The sequence below is a fragment of the Schistocerca cancellata genome, chromosome 7 (assembly GCF_023864275.1).
Source record: "Schistocerca cancellata isolate TAMUIC-IGC-003103 chromosome 7, iqSchCanc2.1, whole genome shotgun sequence".
Taxonomy (NCBI): domain Eukaryota; kingdom Metazoa; phylum Arthropoda; class Insecta; order Orthoptera; family Acrididae; genus Schistocerca; species Schistocerca cancellata.
The window spans coordinates 461,761,333-461,780,133 of NC_064632.1; positions in this window are offsets into that span (position 1 = coordinate 461,761,333).

An 18,801-nucleotide genomic window follows, 5' to 3' on the forward strand; every position below is an offset into this window, starting at 1 on the left:
ATAGAGACTCTCTCTCTCAGGGTTTCTTAATTCTAATACCATTACATCTATTACTTTACTATATGAGATTGCATCATTAATTGTACTTACATACTACACATGGAAAATGATTCAAGAAATTAACCCTCACTTTATCAACAAGAAGATTGTTCGTTGCTTGATGAGCATATAGTATTTTAATGACTCTAATTGTCTGTAAACAAAGTCTTCCCTTTGTATGCTATTGCTCACTTTACTGATTCCACTTCCTCCAAGTTTAATTACATACAAATTTTTTCTTAAAACTAACATACTTATACTCTAAAACACAATTGAAATCTTCTTATACCTATTATTACTTATATGTGACATGTCACTGAATAAATAACTTTACTATCCCACTCTAACCTCTTCCGAATCTCTTTAGCCACTACTTCCCTCCTCGGCCATGGGATGGAGTAAGTTGCACGACAGTATGTTTTGTGGGGCATCACCTCTATGTGATAGTGGTACCCTTTGACTATTCCTGGTCAGTCGGTAAATACCATGGTATATTCCGATAGCAGCTGCGTCAACTGTTGCTTTTGTATATTGCTTAAACCTTCAGATTCCTGTACTTTGGTTTGAAATGCCTCAACATTTGTTTCAAAATTTCGATCCTCTAAATTTGGGTAATAGAGGTCTTCTACATGTGAAAAATCATCGAGGTGTAGTACCCAGGGGTTCCTACATTTGATATTCATTCGATTACAACATGGCACAAGTACCTCCTTCGATTTCATCATAGACAATTCAATCCTCCTACCTTTATTAACTATGCTCAGTTTCCCCAAGGAGAGGTCGATCACTGCGTCCCTCTCACGGAGAAAATCTACTCCCAGAATGCAGGCCACCTTTAACCCTTTAACAATGAGGAACGAGCTCACTATGGCTTCGCCCTCCTTACAAATCTCCACCTGCACCTGGTACTTAACTAATTGGCTCTGTGCACTTATGGCTCCAGACACCTTGCAATTATTAACCGGGAAAGTCGGTATGCCACGTCCCTTCCCCAGCGCTTTAAACAACTCTATACTCATTACACTTACTGAGGCACCTGTGTCGATGATTATATTCACTGCAACATCATTGATTTTCGCTTCTATTATGGCTTGCACATTTTCGTTGTCATCTTTCTTACATTCGTGCGGTTCGGTCAGTAGATCTTTATCCATACTGATACCGTCGTTGTATCGCAGCATACATATTCCAGGTATATTATTGTCATTTGTGTTGCTCTCACTCCACCCCTCGGCCAGCGATGGAGAGCATATCGAGGCCGATTCTAATTTGTTGGATTGCTTGCTTGTGAGGTACTTGGACGGCTATTGTCCGCAACCTCTACTATGTGTACGCTTTGATTTGTAGGCCGCCACGACTGCGCAATAGGCGCGTTTTGCGGTAGCGGTCTGTTGTTGTCGTACCGGTCATTACCTTGTCGCTCTGGGCTTGTTCGCTGATTTGGATTCCAATTGCGATTACTGTCACTGTAATTGCTATGCCACTGACCTCGCGCATTTTTCCAGCGGTTGGTCCCTGACATTCCGGAGTCGTATCGGTCGTCAAATCGACGCTTTTTGTTATAGGTTGGTTGCCCATACCCGTTCTGACTTCTCCCATTATTACCATTTTGCGAATGCTCTTGCCGCTTGTTACCACTCCCACCATTTCCATGGTTGTGGTTTTGTGCACTATTATTTCTGTCATGTTTACACCCTGATCCATTATTCCGCGAGTGATCACACGCTGCTTTTGCGTCCTCCTGGATTAAGTCTATTGAATCTAGAACAGACAGGAAATGTTCCATATCGCTCTCTGGTACGTGTATTAATTTCTCTTTGATGTGAATGGGTAAATGTGATTTTAGGAGTCTTATTATGTCTCTTGGTGATATCGGCTCGTCCCAGTAGCGCGTTTTGTTTATATACTTTTCAAAATACCGTCTCAAATTCCCAAGACGGGGTGAGTACGGTTCGGGATTGTATACTTCTTTTCTTAGCCGCTCTTGTATACAAGGCGACCAATATTTCGACAAAAACGCCCTTTCTAACTGTTCATACGTCATGCAGCTGTCTGCTACTTCCGTAGCCCACAACGCTGCATCACCCTGAATGTATGACATTACGTATTGAATTTTCTGTGCTTCGTTCCACACACTAGGCAAGATATTTTTAAAGCTTTTTATGAATACTACTGGGTGTACTGACTTCCGTTCAGTAGTAAACGTTTGAAACTGCCTATTTTTGATTAAACTTTCTTCAACTAATATTTTTGGACTATATGGATTTGCTCCTGGGACATAGGCTGTGTGCTCCGAACTGAAGCTACAGTTCTTCGCATTATCGCCTACAGCTTCACCATTGTTGTGTCGCGTATAAGTTTGTGCGTTGCCAAAAACATTGGCTGTTGGCGACATAGTTTCATATTCTAGATGTTTTCTGGTTTGTGCTAAACCCTTTTCCAAGTCGGATATCCGTTTACTGATATTCACTTGCCACTGCGGAATATCCTCACTGAGTATTTGTTTGATGGTTTGCACATCATTCTGTACCTGACTATTTACTGCGGTACTGAACGATTCAGCCTCTCTATCTACCATGGCTGCTTGTACCTTAGAATTAATATTTCTGTCGATCTCACTCTCCTTCGCTTCTAGCCATGAGTTGAATTCGGTTTCAATTTTAGTCGCTTGTTCGTTCCACTTCTGCTCTATAAGCTGTGTGGAATCTATTTCTAACTTTTCTACTCGGTTAGCTAAGACACCTATCTCGTCTACCCTGTTAGTGTTTGCTACTTGCAGGTTGTTGACCTGTACAGTCAACTCCTGCACGACCTTAGGTATCGATTCATAATTTTGTTTCATACCGGCAATCTCTTTTTTCATAATTTCTAACGATTGCACAAGTTGCTGGTCTCGCTCAGCTTGCTGGCGATCCCGCTCAGCTTGCTGGCGATCTCGCTCAGCTTGTTGGGCAAGTAAATTTTCTGCTAACTTGCGATCTCGCTCAGCTTGCTGGCGATCTCGCTCAGCTTGCTGCGCGAGAAAGATCTCAATTTTTTCATCCTTTTCAGCTTGTTGTTGTGCGAATTTTGACTGGTAATCTAGCACGCGCTCTAATATCGCCTGAAGTGAATACCCACCAGGCAGATTCCCACTCTCTGGTTCCTGCTTTTCTGGGGGTGGTGCAATTTCTTTATCTACGTCTCCTTGAACACTGGTGGGCGGTGGCACCACTTCCTGTGCCCCTACCCCCACATTTTCGCATGGTATATCCTCAAAGAGAGTACTTGTACTGCTTAAGGTACTCGTTTCTACATTTCCTGCGTTAACTAATTGCTGTTCCTCAGTATCCATATTGCTCGGACGTTGACTACGCAATTTAACCATATTCCTAAATTGCCTACTCTAACACAAGATCTAACAGTTTTGCCACTTGCATACAAAATACGTTAATTTATCTACACTACACTGCACACTAAAAATTACTATCTACCATCAACTTTGTCCTGTCATAAACACTAACATCAAACTACGCACACCACTAGCGATTTGAGATCACTTCACTGGAGTTCAGCTTCTACAAACAGGACAACTACACTGTAGTCTTACCTTTAGTTTATCTGATCTCGGGGTTCGGCTGCCCCCGGATTACGTAGTCGTTACAGTTTCTCAGTACTATCAGGATCGTCTCCTCTGACTCGCTTGCAGTGGTGCGTTTTTTCATGAAAGAGTGTTTGTACATTCATTAATACATTGCATTAATCATGATACACATACATACATTTATCACTAAATACATACATATATACATATATAACAATAGACACTGAAAGGAAAATACATAAAAATTTTATTTTTGTGGCCACTGCAAATTCGTGACCCACGTTTTTGGGCGACAGTTTCGCGTCCGGTTTTCGTTCGTGTCTTTTCTATTATTATTATTATTGTTGCTTGCGTAACAACGCATATATGAAAAGAGCCGCGAAATATCTTTTAGTAATGCTGTGCTATGAATTTCTTTATCATCATTACTTTTTAACAAAACAGAATATATTGAGTTCTTATTGTTCTGTATCTGGCCTTCTATTAAAGGAACATTTTTCGTGACTGTAACTCATTCTAAAAATTAACATATCTTCCCTACTTTATAGTTATTAAAAATGAAAATTACTTTGTTATGAATACTGATGTTACAGTTTGTATGATTGTTCAACAACAAGATTTTGCAGTGGATTTTGTTTCTCGGTAAAACACCATTCAATACCACGACTAGCACAAGAACATGAGACTCTTATTGAAAAAATACGTTTTCACTATAAAGTTTGCCAGATCAGAACCGAGCACAGCAAGATTCCTATTAGATTTTGAAGGTACATTATCTTTTTTGTACTGTTAGCTATATATTATCAGCAGCCCGCGTCAACCTGCAACACATCATAAAATCTGCTGCTCTGCACTGCAAGTCCGGAAGCTAAAAGAAATAATATTATTTCACTGTTACCTTCCCGCTTCCTTGCGGTATGATAGATTCTATTTGAGGTAGTTTGAATACGCCGCGGCAGCGGCTCTTTCGTTCGCCGCGCAGCTCGGAACCACAGATAATATTTTAAATAACTGAAAAATGTCTCAACGGGATGGGATAATATTCAAGCAAGCTATAACAATTAATAATGCAAGTTTTCATTTAAATAACTCTATTCAAACATTTAAATACACACCTTTAAAATGCGCACGCAATGGCGTACATCTTTCAGTCTTGACAAAGGAATGCTACGCTAGCGTCCAATACAACGTCACAGGATATCCTACTCGCTTAACTCCAAGAAGAAGAAGACAGAGAAATTAATGTTCATCAAGTATTATATACTAGTTACCTATTCTAATCTTTGTTTGATATTTATCGTCTGTGGCAGTTTCATTATTCGCCGACGCAGATATTCTCTAAAATAAATAATAAAAAAAAATACATAAATTTATACAATAACACAATATGATACATATAATTTTCTCGTTACTACATAATATGTTTTTTTTCTACTAGACGTTACAACTTGAAAATGGCAAAAAAGGCCGAAACCTGGGTCGTAATTAAATAAACAAAAATGCAGTCAAATAGCGGTGTGTTCATTTAAAAATTATTGTATGACTGTAGCTCAGCAACATTAAAAACTGTTTATTTCACGATAAAATTAAATAAACACATTATAATGTCATCCTGTGTAAAAAAAAATAATTCCACTTCAGAAAATAGACACTGGTACTGCATTTTCAGAATCCGACGGCGCTGCTACGGCTTTGCAAGGGGCATAAAAGTACGAGAGCATCTCCACATAACAGGCAGGAAGATTTCCTATGCGGCGGCTCACTAAGTCAGTTGAAGATCGCAAGACTCCTGTGGGAAACCGTGGCCAGTTATTCTCTACGCCTCTAATGCCACCATCTAAGGGCTCACAGGCTAGACTGAGGCATTTCTGGAGATTCAGTAAAGGTGAGGGGGTCCTTTCAGTCTGCACTGAATGCATCTCTGGCAGTCATCGTCTTAATGTCCGAAACGATAGACACCACATATATAACCATATTATACGACTAACAATTTTAAACACCATAAATCTTACCAAAAATTTTTGAAAAATCCGGAAAGAAATCTGTGTAAACGTGCCCCAGCCCGCCCTAAGTTACAATGACATGGAGCAGGTTCTCGAAAACTGAGCTTAGCCACAAAATTTTGTTTCCAACACCAGCTCGTCTTAGGGTACGGGCAGCCCTTTACTTTTTAAGGGGCTCCAGAACGCCTATACTTGCAATGTTAAAATAACGCTTATAAATTACATCTTTCCTCACAAAGTATTTGAGGTAGGAAGGTGAACTTTTTACAGATTATTTATTGGATATGGGCTACAACTTAACACAGGGATTTTACAAAATTTTAGTTCAGTTATTAAACATGATTTTTTTTCAATTGTAATGAAAATTCACAACATTTTTTTGCAATTTTTTATTTATATGTTCAAAAATATACAGTTTTGTGGAAAAAGGCTGTGTTAAATTATGCAGAAGGTACTGTGTAACATTTACTGAAAGTTTGAAACAAATATGTTTGGAAGATCCTTAGAAAACATGTAATTAGTATGAGAAAATAAAAGTTTTGGGAATCGAGCGACAAAGATTGGATTAACTTTTTAGTGCATTCCAGGTCCATAGGATGGATTATCTTCATCCTCTGCAAACTCCTCCTCCAGCTTCCTCTTGTTCCTCCTGCTGTTTACTCTTGCTTGTATTTCTAGACTCTTTACAGCCCTGTCTGCAGCCCGAAGGCGTTCCTTGTCTAAAGCAAGCGTCGCTCGTACCATGTTAGAACCTATCTTCATTCCCATATTTCTAAATACCTTGCACCTTACAATGTTGCCATCATTGAAAGTCGCAACAGCATCATACACACCAAAGTGAAGTGTTTCTATTCCAACAAATACAGTCTTGGGGATTCTCGACCATATAACACTATTTACACTTTCATTGGGGTTTTGAGTTTTTCCGTGAATACACTTTTTCAACAGTTCAGGTGCTGCTAAGTCTCTGAAAATAGGTTTTATCACCTCCATTATAGCATGAGGCAGACTATGCTTATAAGTGTACACTTCACCAGTTAGCAATCCTTTGTTATATTTACACCAACTGTCTTCTTCTTTGGGACACAAGCTATGTTGGGGATTTTCATCGGTTGAAGAAGTCTGAAAAAAAAGAGCCCAAACAGCCTTCTTCATTTCGTCGACACTTTGTGTATTTCTAATAACTTTACTTTTACTCATTATTATACTTCAACAAAACAGAGACTCAAGAAACAGAATTAATTACGAATATTTTCGAGATAACGACAGAGTAAATAAACATGAAACAATCGACAATCACACCAGCGATATATATTGAACCATCACAGGTTAGCCACAACACATACTTTATCTCACATGACTAAAATGTACCTGATGAAGACGGACGTTAATAATAACTCCATTTGACAGCAGTTTAACAGCGCCACAGTGGGTCACGCCCATGTAGAACACATTTAAAAAAAAATTAAAAATACACTCCTGGAAATGGAAAAAAGAACACATTGACACCGGTGTGTCAGACCCACCATACTTGCTCCGGACACTGCGAGAGGGCTGTACAAGCAATGATCACACGCACGGCACAGCGGACACACCAGCAACCGCGGTGTTGGCCGTCGAATGGCGCTAGCTGCGCAGCATTTGTGCACCGGCGCCGTCAGTGTCAGCCAGTTTGCCGTGGCATACGGAGCTCCATCGCAGTCTTCAACACTGGTAGCATGCCGCGACAGCGTGGACATGAACCGTATGTGCAGTTGATGGACTTTGAGCGAGGGCGTATAGTGGGCATGCGGGAGGCCGGGTGGACGTACCGCCGAATTGCTCAACACGTGGGGCGTGAGGTCTCCACAGTACATCGATGTTGTCGCCAGTGGTCAGCGGAAGGTGCACGTGCCCGTCGACCTGGGACCGGACCGCAGCGACGCACGGATGCACGCCAAGACCGTAGGATCCTACGCAGTGCCGTAGGGGACCGCACCGCCACTTCCCAGCAAATTAGGGACACTGTTGCTCCTGGGGTATCGGCGAGGACCATTCGCAACCGTCTCCATGAAGCTGGGCTACGGTCCCGAACACCGTTAGGCCGTCTTCCGCTCACGCCCCAACATCGTGCAGCCCGCCTCCAGTGGTGTCGCGACAGGCGTGAATGGAGGGACGAATGGAGACGTGTCGTCTTCAGCGATGAGAGTCGCTTCTGCCTTGGTGCCAATGATGGTCGTATGCGTGTTTGGCGCCGTGCAGGTGAGCGCCACAATCAGGACTGCATACGACCGAGGCACACAGGGCCAACACCCTGCTTCATGGTGTGGGGAGCGATCTCCTACACTGGCCGTACACCACTGGTGATCGTCGAGGGGACACTGAATAGTGCACGGTACATTCAAACCGTCATCGAACCCATCGTTCTACGATTCCTAGACCGGCAAGCGAACTTGCTGTTCCAACAGGACAATGCACGTCCGCATGTATCCCGTGCCACCCAACGTGCTCTAGAAGGTGTAAGTCAACTACCCTGGCCAGCAAGATCTCCGGATCCGTCCCCCATTGAGCATGTTTGGGACTGGATGAAGCGTCGTCTCACGCGGTCTGCACGTCCAGCACGAACGCTGGTCCAACTGAGGCGCCAGGTGGAAATGGCATGGCAAGCCGTTCCACAGGATTACATCCAGCATCTCTACGATCGTCTCCATGGGAGAATAGCAGCCTGCATTGCTGCGAAAGGTGGATATACACTGTACTAGTGCCGACATTGTGCATGCTCTGTTGCCTGTGTCTATGTGCCTGTGGTTTTGTCAGTGTGATCATGTGATGTATCTGACTCCAGGAATGTATCAATAAAGTTTCCCCTTCCTGGGACAATGAATTCACGGTGTTCGTATTTCAATTTCCAGGAGTGTATATAACCATATTATACGACTAACAATTTTAAACACCATAAATCATACCAAAAATTTTTGAAAAATCCGGAAAGAAATCTGTGTAAACGTGTCCCAGACCGCCTTAATTTATAATGACATGGAGCAGGTTCTCGAAAACTGAGCTTAGCCACCAAATTTTGTTTCCAACACCAGCTCGTCTTAGGGTACGGTCAGCCCATTACATTAAAGCCGGTAAGAACTCAGCGCTCTTAGGGCGTTAGTGCAGCTACGGGCGGCTGTCCGCAGTTTTAAATTAGCACGCGGCACACGAGTGGCGCCTCGTCTGAGTGCTGTTCGTGGAAGGCGTTCAGCGGGCCTCCGCACTCCGCTGTCGGAGGAAAAAAGTTCACGGAGGCAGCTCGGAAGGGGTCTGTGGAGGGAGCTGGCGGCCCGCAGAGGTTTTGTGCTCTTACGCTGCCGCTATCATGATAATTAACTGTCTCGCGGGCCAGCAGCGGGTCTGTGGCGAATGTTCGAAACACGGGTTATGCACTGGATAAAAGAGCTTGGCTTTCGCATTCATCTACATCTACGTCCATACTCTGTGAAGTGTATGGCAGAGCATACTTCCCGTTTCACGTATGAAGCACGGGAAGAATCACTGCATGAACGTCTCTGCCCTCACTGTATTTATACTTTATATTTTCACGCTCCATTAGATTTTTCACTTACAGCTTGCTGTTGATCCTTTGTTAGTAGGCGTTCAGGGAATACTTTGCGTCTGCCTTCAACCGCCTACCACTTGTGTTTCTTCAGCACCTCCGAGATGGCCGGCCGGAGTGGCCGAGCGGTTAAAGGCGCCACAGTCTGGAATCGCACGACCGCTACGGTCGCAGGTTCAAATCCTGCCTCGGGGATGGATGTGTGTGATGTCCTTAGATTAGTTAGGTTTAAGTAGTTCTAAGTTGTAGGGGACTTATGACCACAGCAGTTGAGTCCCATAGTACTCAGAGCCATTTGAACCACTTGAACCATATCCGAGATGGTCTCGCATGTTTCAGTCAACCCTGTGGTCACTCGCGCTGGCCTTTTCTCATACGTTCTTTCCCTTGTTATTCATGTTTGGTACGGATCCCATACAATCGAACAACATTCTCCGATGGATCGTACAAGTAATTTTTAAGCAGTTTCTTTTGTAGACTGGTTGTATTTCTCTAGTATTCTTCCGCTGAACTGCAGTCTGTCTGTTACATCCTGGTATTTGAGTTTTTCGAGTACAGTTGTGGTTGTTTGATTATATGTAGGCTGAAGGTGGAGGAGGGAGGGGGCGACAAAGGAGAGGAAAGGGAAGGAATTACTGATGTCAGCTGCATAGGGACGTTACGCGAAATCAGCGGCGACGAGTGAAAATGTGAGCCAGGGCGGGATTCGAACCCGGGATCTCCTGCGGCACGTCTCATGGCGGAAACACGTCCCCACCGAGCGCCACCTACCCGCAGTCTGCCCATTTCATCCAAGTTCGCTACTCTGAGATTCCCACAGGAGATCGGAAATGTCTGAAAGAACAGACACCATGCTTTCATATAAGTGATTGTTTGATATGGTAGTCATTTTATACCACATTTTTTCGCCTTCTGACCTCAGGTCCTACTATTAACGAAATAAATACTCCCAGCTATTGTCTCATGTGTCGTAGGACCCATACAATTAATAGGTGTCGTGGAACGCTATTCATCAGCAGTGGACATTCTGAACGTGTAGTCTTCACTACATGTTCAGAATATGCTGTCTTATTTTCCTTTAATGTGGAAGGGGGCATGGGAACCCTTTGTATCGACAGGAAGGGAAGAGTCGCTGCGGCGAAATTTTGTGTTAATGGGCCATGGCAGCAGACGACCGACGCAAGTGCCTTTGGTAACAGCACGACATCGCCCGCAGCGCCTCTCCAGGGCCAGTGACCATATCGGTTGGACCATAGGCGAGTGGAAAACCGTGGCCTGATCAAAAAAGGCGCAATTTCAGTTGGTAAGTGCTGATGGTAGGATTCGAATGTGGCATAGATCCCACGTAGCAATGGATCCTAGTTGTCGACAAGACACTGTGGATGGTGGTGATGGTTTCATAATGGTGTAGGCTGTGCTCACAAAGAAGGTACTGGGTCCTCTGGCCCACCTGAACTGATCGTTGACTGGAAATGGTTATGTTCGGCTACTTGGAGACCACTTGCAACCATTCATGGACTCATTGATCTCAATTTTTATGGGTGCCACGATTGCTCGCGACTGGTTTGAAGAACTTTCTCGGTAGTTCGAGAGAATGCTTTGTCCACCCTGATCGCCCGATATGACTCCCATCGAATATTTATAGGACATAATCGAGAGATCAGTTTAAACACAAAATCTTTCTTGGGAACACTTTCGCAATTATGTACGGCTATAGAGGCACCATGGGTCAGTATTATTGCAGGGGACATCCAAAGACTTGTTAAGTTCATGCCACGTTAAGCTGCTGGACTAGGCCGAGCAAAAGGAAGTCCGAGATGGTATCAGGAGGTATCCTATGAAATCTGTCACCTCAGTGTACACCAGTGAAGAGCTAGTGCAGTCTCAATATCTTCCCATGCGATTTCTATAATTTTGGGAACCTGCAGATCGTAGCCGTCGATTCAGTTCACATGAAGAGGGATTTCTACTAGCCCTCGTCTTTCTACCTACTTGATCCTCTGTTGCCTTTACGATTTCATCCCTCAAAGCCACCCATTCTTCTTCTACTGTATTTCTTTCTCTCATTCCTGTCAATTGTTCCCTGAGGCTCTCCTTGAAACTTTCTACAACCTCTGGTTCTTTAAGTTTATCCGGGTCCCATCTCCTTAAATTCCCAATTTTTGCAGTTTCTTCAGTTTTAATCTACAGTTCGTGGAAAAATGGTTGCGCTTGCCTTCGGACCCACGATTGTACCGAGGCCTCGGTACAATCGTGGGTCCGAAGGCAAGCGCAACCATTTTTCCACGAACTGTAGATTAAAACTGAAGAAACTGCAAAAATTGGGAATTTAAGGAGATGGGACCCGGATAAACTTAAAGAACCAGAGGTTGTAGAAAGTTTCAAGGAGAGCCTCAGGGAACAATTGACAGGAATGAGAGAAAGAAATACAGTAGAAGAAGAATGGGTGGCTTTGAGGGATGAAATCGTAAAGGCAACAGAGGATCAAGTAGGTAGAAAGACGAGGGCTAGTAGAAATCCCTGAGTAACGGATGAGATATTGAATTTAATTGATGAACGAAGAAAATATAAAAATGCAGTAAATGAAGCAGGCAAGAAGGAATACAAACGTCTCAAAAATGAGATCGACAGGAAGTGCAAAATGGCTAAGCAGGGGTGGCTAGAGGACAAATGTAAGGATGTAGAGCCATATCTCAGGATAAGATAGATACTGCCTACCGGAAAATTAAAGAGACCTTTGGAGAAAAGAGAGCCACTTGTATGAATGTCAAGAGCTTAGATGGAAACCCAGTTCTAAGCAAAGAAGGGAAAGCAGAAAGATGGAAGGAGTTTATAGAGGGTCTACACAAGGGCAATGTACTTGAGGACAATATTACGGAAATGGGAGAGGATGTAGATTAAGATGAAGTGGGAGATATGATACTGTATGAAGAGTCTGACAGAGCACTGAAAGATTTGAGTCGAAATAAAGCCCCGGGAGTAGACAACATTCCATTAGAACTACTAACAGCCTTGGAGAGAGCCAGTCCTGACAAAACTCATCTGGTGAGCAAGATGTAAGGCGAAATACCCTTAGACCTCAAGAACAATATAATAATTCAAATCCCAAAGAAAGCAGGTGTTGACAGATGTGGAAATTACCGAACTATCAAATTAGTAAGTCGCGGCTGCCAAATACTACCGCGAATTGTTTACAGACGAATGGAGAAACTGGTAGAAGCCGACCTTGGGGAAGATCAGTTTGGATTCCGTAGAAATGTTGGAACGCGTGAAGCAATACTGACCCTACGACTTATCTTAGAAGAAAGATTAAGGAAAGGCAAACCTATGTTTCTAGCATTTGTAGACTCACAGAAAGCTTTTGACAATGTTGACTGGACTACTCTCTTTCAAATTCTAAAGGTGGCAGGGGTAAAATACAGGGAGCTAAAGGCTATTTACAATATGTACAGAAACCAGATGGTAGTTATACGAGTCGAGGGGCATGAAAGGGAAGCAGTGGTTGGGAAGGTAGTGAGACAGGGTTGTAGCCTATCCCTCATGTTATTCAATCTGTATATTGATCAAGCACTAAAGGAAACAAGAGAAAAATTCGGAATAGGAATTAAAATCCATTGAGCAGGAATAAAAACTTTGAGGTTCGCCGATGACATTGTAATTCTGTCTGAGAAAGCAAAGGACGTGGAAGAGCAGTTGAACGGAATGGACAGTGTCTTGAAAGGAGGATATAAAATGAACATCAACAAAAGTAAAACGAGGATAATGGAATGTAGTAAAATTAAGTCGGGTGATGCTGAGGGAATTAGATTAGGTAATCAGACACTTAAGGCAGTAAATGTGTTTTGCTATTTGGGGAGCAAAATAACTGATGATGGTAGAAGTAGAGAGGATATAAAATGTAGACTGGCAGTGGCAATTAAAGCGTTTCTGAAGAAGAGAAATTTGTTAACATCGAGTATAGATTTAAGTGTCAGGAAGTCGTTTCTGAAAGTATTTGTATGGAGGGTAGCCATGTATGGAAGTGAAACATGGACGATAAATAGTTTGGACAAGAAGAGAATACAAGCTTTCGAAATGTGGTGCTACAGAATAATGCTGAAGATTAGATGGGTAGATCACATAAGTAATGAGGAGGTATTGAATAGAATTGGGGAGGAGTTTGTGGTACAACTTGACCAGAAGAAGGGATGGGTTGATAGGACCTGTTCTCAGGCAGCAAGGGATCACCAATCTAGTATTGGAGGGCAGTGTGAAGGGTAAAAGTTGTAGAGGGAGACCAAGATATGAATACACTAAGCAGATTCAGAAGGATGTAGATTACAGTAGGTACTGGTAGATTAAGATGCTTGCACAGGATAGAGTAGCATGGAGAGCTGCATCAAATCAGTCTCTGGACTGAAGACCACAACAACATTCACCGAACTGCCAAAATGGTTCAAATGGCTCTGAGCACTATGGGACTTAACATCTGAGGTCATCAGTCTCCTAAAACTTAGACCTACTTAAAGCTAACTAACCTAAGGACATCACACACATCAATGCCCGAGACAGGATTCGAACCTGCGACCGTAGCGGTCGCGCGGTTCGAGGCTGAAGTGCCTAGAACCGCTCGGCCATACTGGCCGGCCCGAACTGCCACTCAGGGGGATAAATGTATTAACAGCTATCGCCATTCCTTTCGACTCATTTATATTTGACTGCTCCTCATACTGTCTATGTAGAATAAAAATAGTTGAAGTGGAAAATTCTGCGACGAGCCGCCATAATATCCGTAAAATTACATCAAAACCTCTGCCACAACCAAGTGCATACTAGTACCCCTCTCTGAAGACGGCAGGTTGTTTCGGACGATCTCAGAGTGCCGGTAGCACTAGTGTTGCCGTCTGTTGGAGGCTCTTGCCCCCTCGCGGCCGCTCAGCGTTGAATATGTATTCGGCGCTACGGGTATGATGCGGCGCGCCGCTCCTTAATGCTGGATGCTGCCATTCATCACGCGGCCGAGTTATTGGTATTCTGCAGCGGGGATATAGATCAAGGCGGACCCCAATGAGCCGGACCATCCATCAGCGGCGCCGCCCCGGGCAGACTCCGGGTGCGCATGCGCCGGCCGCAGTGGAGGCTTCCACGTCGCGGCGCGCCCGTACAAGTTCCGATACGCTACTGAGATCCAACACGCGCACAGACGGCACCCGGATCACTTTTACGGCACTACGCGGTCCGAGTTCATTTTCCTACTACACCGTCAATTCAAAGGCCCAGGGCACCGATTAGGAAATGAACTCACAAATTCTGTAGAATGTTTTGCTTCTACAATTTAGGTAAGTCCGGGAGAGCTGGACCATTGGTTGAAACAGATCAGTGGTGTATTTTACAAATGCGCCACTAACGAGCAGCTCCCGCTACTTGTGAGAAAACTCTTTTGATTCAAATGCGGCCCACAAATGTTGCTGTTATTGTCCTGCTAGTTCTTCATCTACATCTACATCTACATGGATACTCTGCAAATCACTTTTAAGTGCCTGGCAGAGGGTTCACCGAACCACCTTCACAATTCTCTATTATTCCAATCTCGTATAGCGCGCGGATACAATGAACACTTATATCTTTCCGTGCGAGCTTTGATTTCCCTTATTTTATGTTGGTGATCGTTCCTCCCTATGTAGGTCGGTGTCAACAAAATATTTTCGCATTCAGAAGAGAAAGTCGGTGATTGGGATTTAGTGAAAAGATTCCGTCGCAACGGAAATGCCTTTCTTTTAATGATTTCCAGCTCAAATCCTGTATCATTTCTGTGACACCCTCTCCCATATTTCACGATAATTTCTTTGAACTTTTTCGGTGTACTCCGTCAGTCCTACCTGGTAAGGACCCCACACCGCGCAGCAGTATTCTAGAAGAGACGGACAAGCGTAGTGTAGGAAGTCTCCTTAAAAGGTCTGTTACATTTTCTAAGTGTCCTGCCAATAAAACGCAGTCTTTGGTTAGCCTTCCCCACAACATTTTCTATGTGTTCCTTCCAGTTTAAGTTGTTCGTAATTCTAATACCTAGGTATTTAGTTGAATTTACGGCTTTTAGATTAGACTGATTTATCGTATAACCGAAGTTTAACGCATTCCTTTTAGCACTCATGTGGATGACCTCACACTTTTCGTTATTTAGGGTCAACTGCCACTTTTCTCACCATTCCGATATTTCTTCTAAATCGTTTTGGAGTTTGTTTTGATCTTCTGATGACTTTATTAGTCGATAAACGGCAGAGTCATCTGCAGACAACCTAAGACGGCTGCTCAGATTATCTCCCAAATCGTTTATATAGATAAGGAACAGCAAAGGACCTATTACACTACCTTGGGGAACGCCGGAAATCACTTCTGTTTTTGTCGATGACTTTCCGTCAATTACTACGAACTGTGACCTCTCTGACAGGAAATCACAAATCCAGTCACATAACTGAGACGATATTCCATAAGCACGCAATTTCACTACGAGCCGCTTGTGTGGTATAGTGTCAAAAGCCTTCCGGAATCGAGAAATACGGAACTGACCTGATATTCCTTGTCAATAGCACTCAACACTTCATGTGAATGAAGAGCTACTTGTGTTTCACAGGAACTATGTTTTCTAAAACCATGTTGACTGTGTGTCAATAGACCGTTTTCTTCGAGGTAATTTAGAATGTTCTGGAGAAAAATCACATTCTTTGTTCTGGTATGCCGAAAAGTTTTATAGTGTAGTTGCATTACTTTAGCATTAAGGCTTAGTTTGCACAGTATTGAGGCAGTTTTTTCACCGTGAACTTGACAAATTTATAGGCACAGAGTTCACTGCCTGGAGGTAGAAGTCGGAGTGGTCCATCTCTTGCAGATAATCAAGGGTAATGAACCGGTGTTATCTGGAGGAGATGGACCATATGTTTTAATGCAGAAGAGACGTGACACAATTAAATTTAGCTTCAAGCAATGTGGTATAATCCAACTGAATATGGCCGCAGTCCCAGACTATGTTTGTGTGTCGGAAGATACGTCTGTACCAAGAAATGGGAGAGCAGAATCTCACACACAGGCCAACCAGCGACTCTAAAGCTCATCAAAGGACCTACTGTCCCAAGCGTATCAAAAGAGCAGAGTTGTCTGCACAACCCAAGTTCCTTCACTAGCACTTCGTACTCTACTCCAAACAGACCTAAAACTTCCAAGATTACAGCTTCAAAACTGACTACTCATAATCCATCACCAACAAAACTTTTGGAGGAAACATCGCCTATTCTTTCATTTGATAAAACCGTGATTTCTAAGAGGAAGGCAATAACTGTATTTAAAGTGCTAAACTCTCCTGAAAATATTGAAACTGTAAAGAAAAATAGGGATACGAAAAGAAAGGAAACAGAAAGAAGGCACAAAATACCATAAAAGGAAAATAGTAGTGAAGAGAAAAATAGGCAGTAAAAGTTAAAGAACAAAACACTGCAAAAAGTTCAGTGTGTTCACAAGACGGAGAAAGACACAACACTGAAAACATTGTAGGAGATTACAAAAAGAAATTTTGATGAATGGGATGAAGATGAATGGATTTGGTGTGGTGAAATGTATTACTAAAGTAATATAAAAGACGATTAGATTAAGTGCGTTTCCTGTTCACGAAGGGCACATGGATGTTGTTCAACATTTGGTAATAAACGTAATTTCTGTGGTGAGAGGAACACAGGCTAACGTTTAAACAAAACTAACAACTCATTAGGAAAGCTAATGTTCAACCAAGATTTACAATAAACTGATAAAATTGTTTTGGACCAAAATATTCGATAATAATATCTCTGTATCCATATGACATATTCCAAATAAATGGATGTCATTTTATTTGACTCTTTTCCTCATGGCTGTCTCTCCCAGTGTACATCTCATCCATACACATATGGTGATGTGGAACATTCCTGTACATTTTTATAGCATATCTCTTTTATTTTAAGTGGCATCACCTCAACAGTGTATTGTAGTTACGTTGATATGACACGATATACGAAATGCTGTCACAAGTCAAAGAAAGTTGAAAAACACACAAATTTTATGCTGAAGAAGAAAAGTGGTCCAACTACCCGGTACTTACCCTACCGTAAAACTCACTAGCTCTGTGACAGGCTGCTAACCATGTGACACCCACGCTTTTTGACAAACAGAGCTCTCTTGAAGCTGTGGTGCTCATTATGAAGTTTCGAAAACAATCCAGCAAGTTACGGCATCTGTCTGCAAGAAGTGGAACAGATTCCACTGCACGTTTCTACACGTTTACAAATTTCTGTGTGAGTCGTTCGTGTGTTAATGTGATTGCCACGGTCTCCCCAACTTCATTATACTAGTGTCAGGAGAAACCTGGTAACTTTCTGTGTTCATCTCAGTAATATCAGCTGCAAAGTGCGACCTTTGGCAGATTGTATTGTTTATTCTTTCCGGTTCAGTGACCGTTTATATGAAAAAATATATACATTCCATCTATGAAGTCATTGCAGCTGAATCAGCTACGACGAACAGTGACAAGTCCGAACGACAGGACGGGACCGACAATGAAGTGTCCATTGCCATTACAACACTCGCTAATGAGCAGCCTACTGCTTCCATACCCCCTCCCATCTCCGCCTTAGTCACCACCCAGGAACTGAAGTTACACGAGAGAACAGTTGTGAAATACTGTGGGAAATTACACCATAGGCTCAGACTTTCCGCCCCGGACCAGATAGGAAAAGCACCAGTTCACCCGTGACCAAAGCAAGAATATACTGGACATGGCTCAATCCTCATCATGTGTGGTACAAGGAACACCAAATTGTTCGCGGCATAGATCCACCAGGAGAGATCACTCGATGTGTCTTTGTTTTCGACCTGAAGCAGTGAATTTTCTCAATTCGGTTTCTTTCATGTGTGTATATATGTCTTTCTGTTGTTGTTGTCTTAAGTCCTGAGACTGATTTGGTGCAGCTCTCCATGCTACTCTATCCTGTGCAAGCTTCTTCGTCTCCCAGTACTAACTGCAACCTATATCCTTCTGAATCTGCTCAGTGTATTCTTCTCTTGGCCTCCCTCTACGATTTTTACCCTCCATGCTGCCCTCCAATGCTAAATTTGTGATCCCTTGGTGCCTCAGAACATGTCCTACCAACTGGTCCCTTCTTTTTGTTAACTTGTGCTACAAACTCCTCTTCTCCCCAATTCTGTTCAATACCTCCTCATTAGTTATGTGATCTACCCGTATAATCTTCAGCATTCTTCTGTAGCACCACATTTCGAAAGCTTCTATTCTCTTCTTGTCCAAACTATTTATTGTCCATGTTTCACTTCCATACATGGCTACCCTCCATACAAATACTTTCAGAAACGACTTCCTGACACTTAAATCTATACTCGATGTTAACAAATTTCTCTTCTTCAGAAACGCTTTTCTTGCCATTGCCAGTCTACATTTTATATCCTCTCTACTTCGACCATCATCAGTTATTTTGCACCCCAAATAGCAAAACTCCTTTACTACTTTAAGTGTCTCATTTTCTAATCTAATTCCCTCAGCATCACCCGGCTTCATTCGATTACATTCCATTATCCTCGTT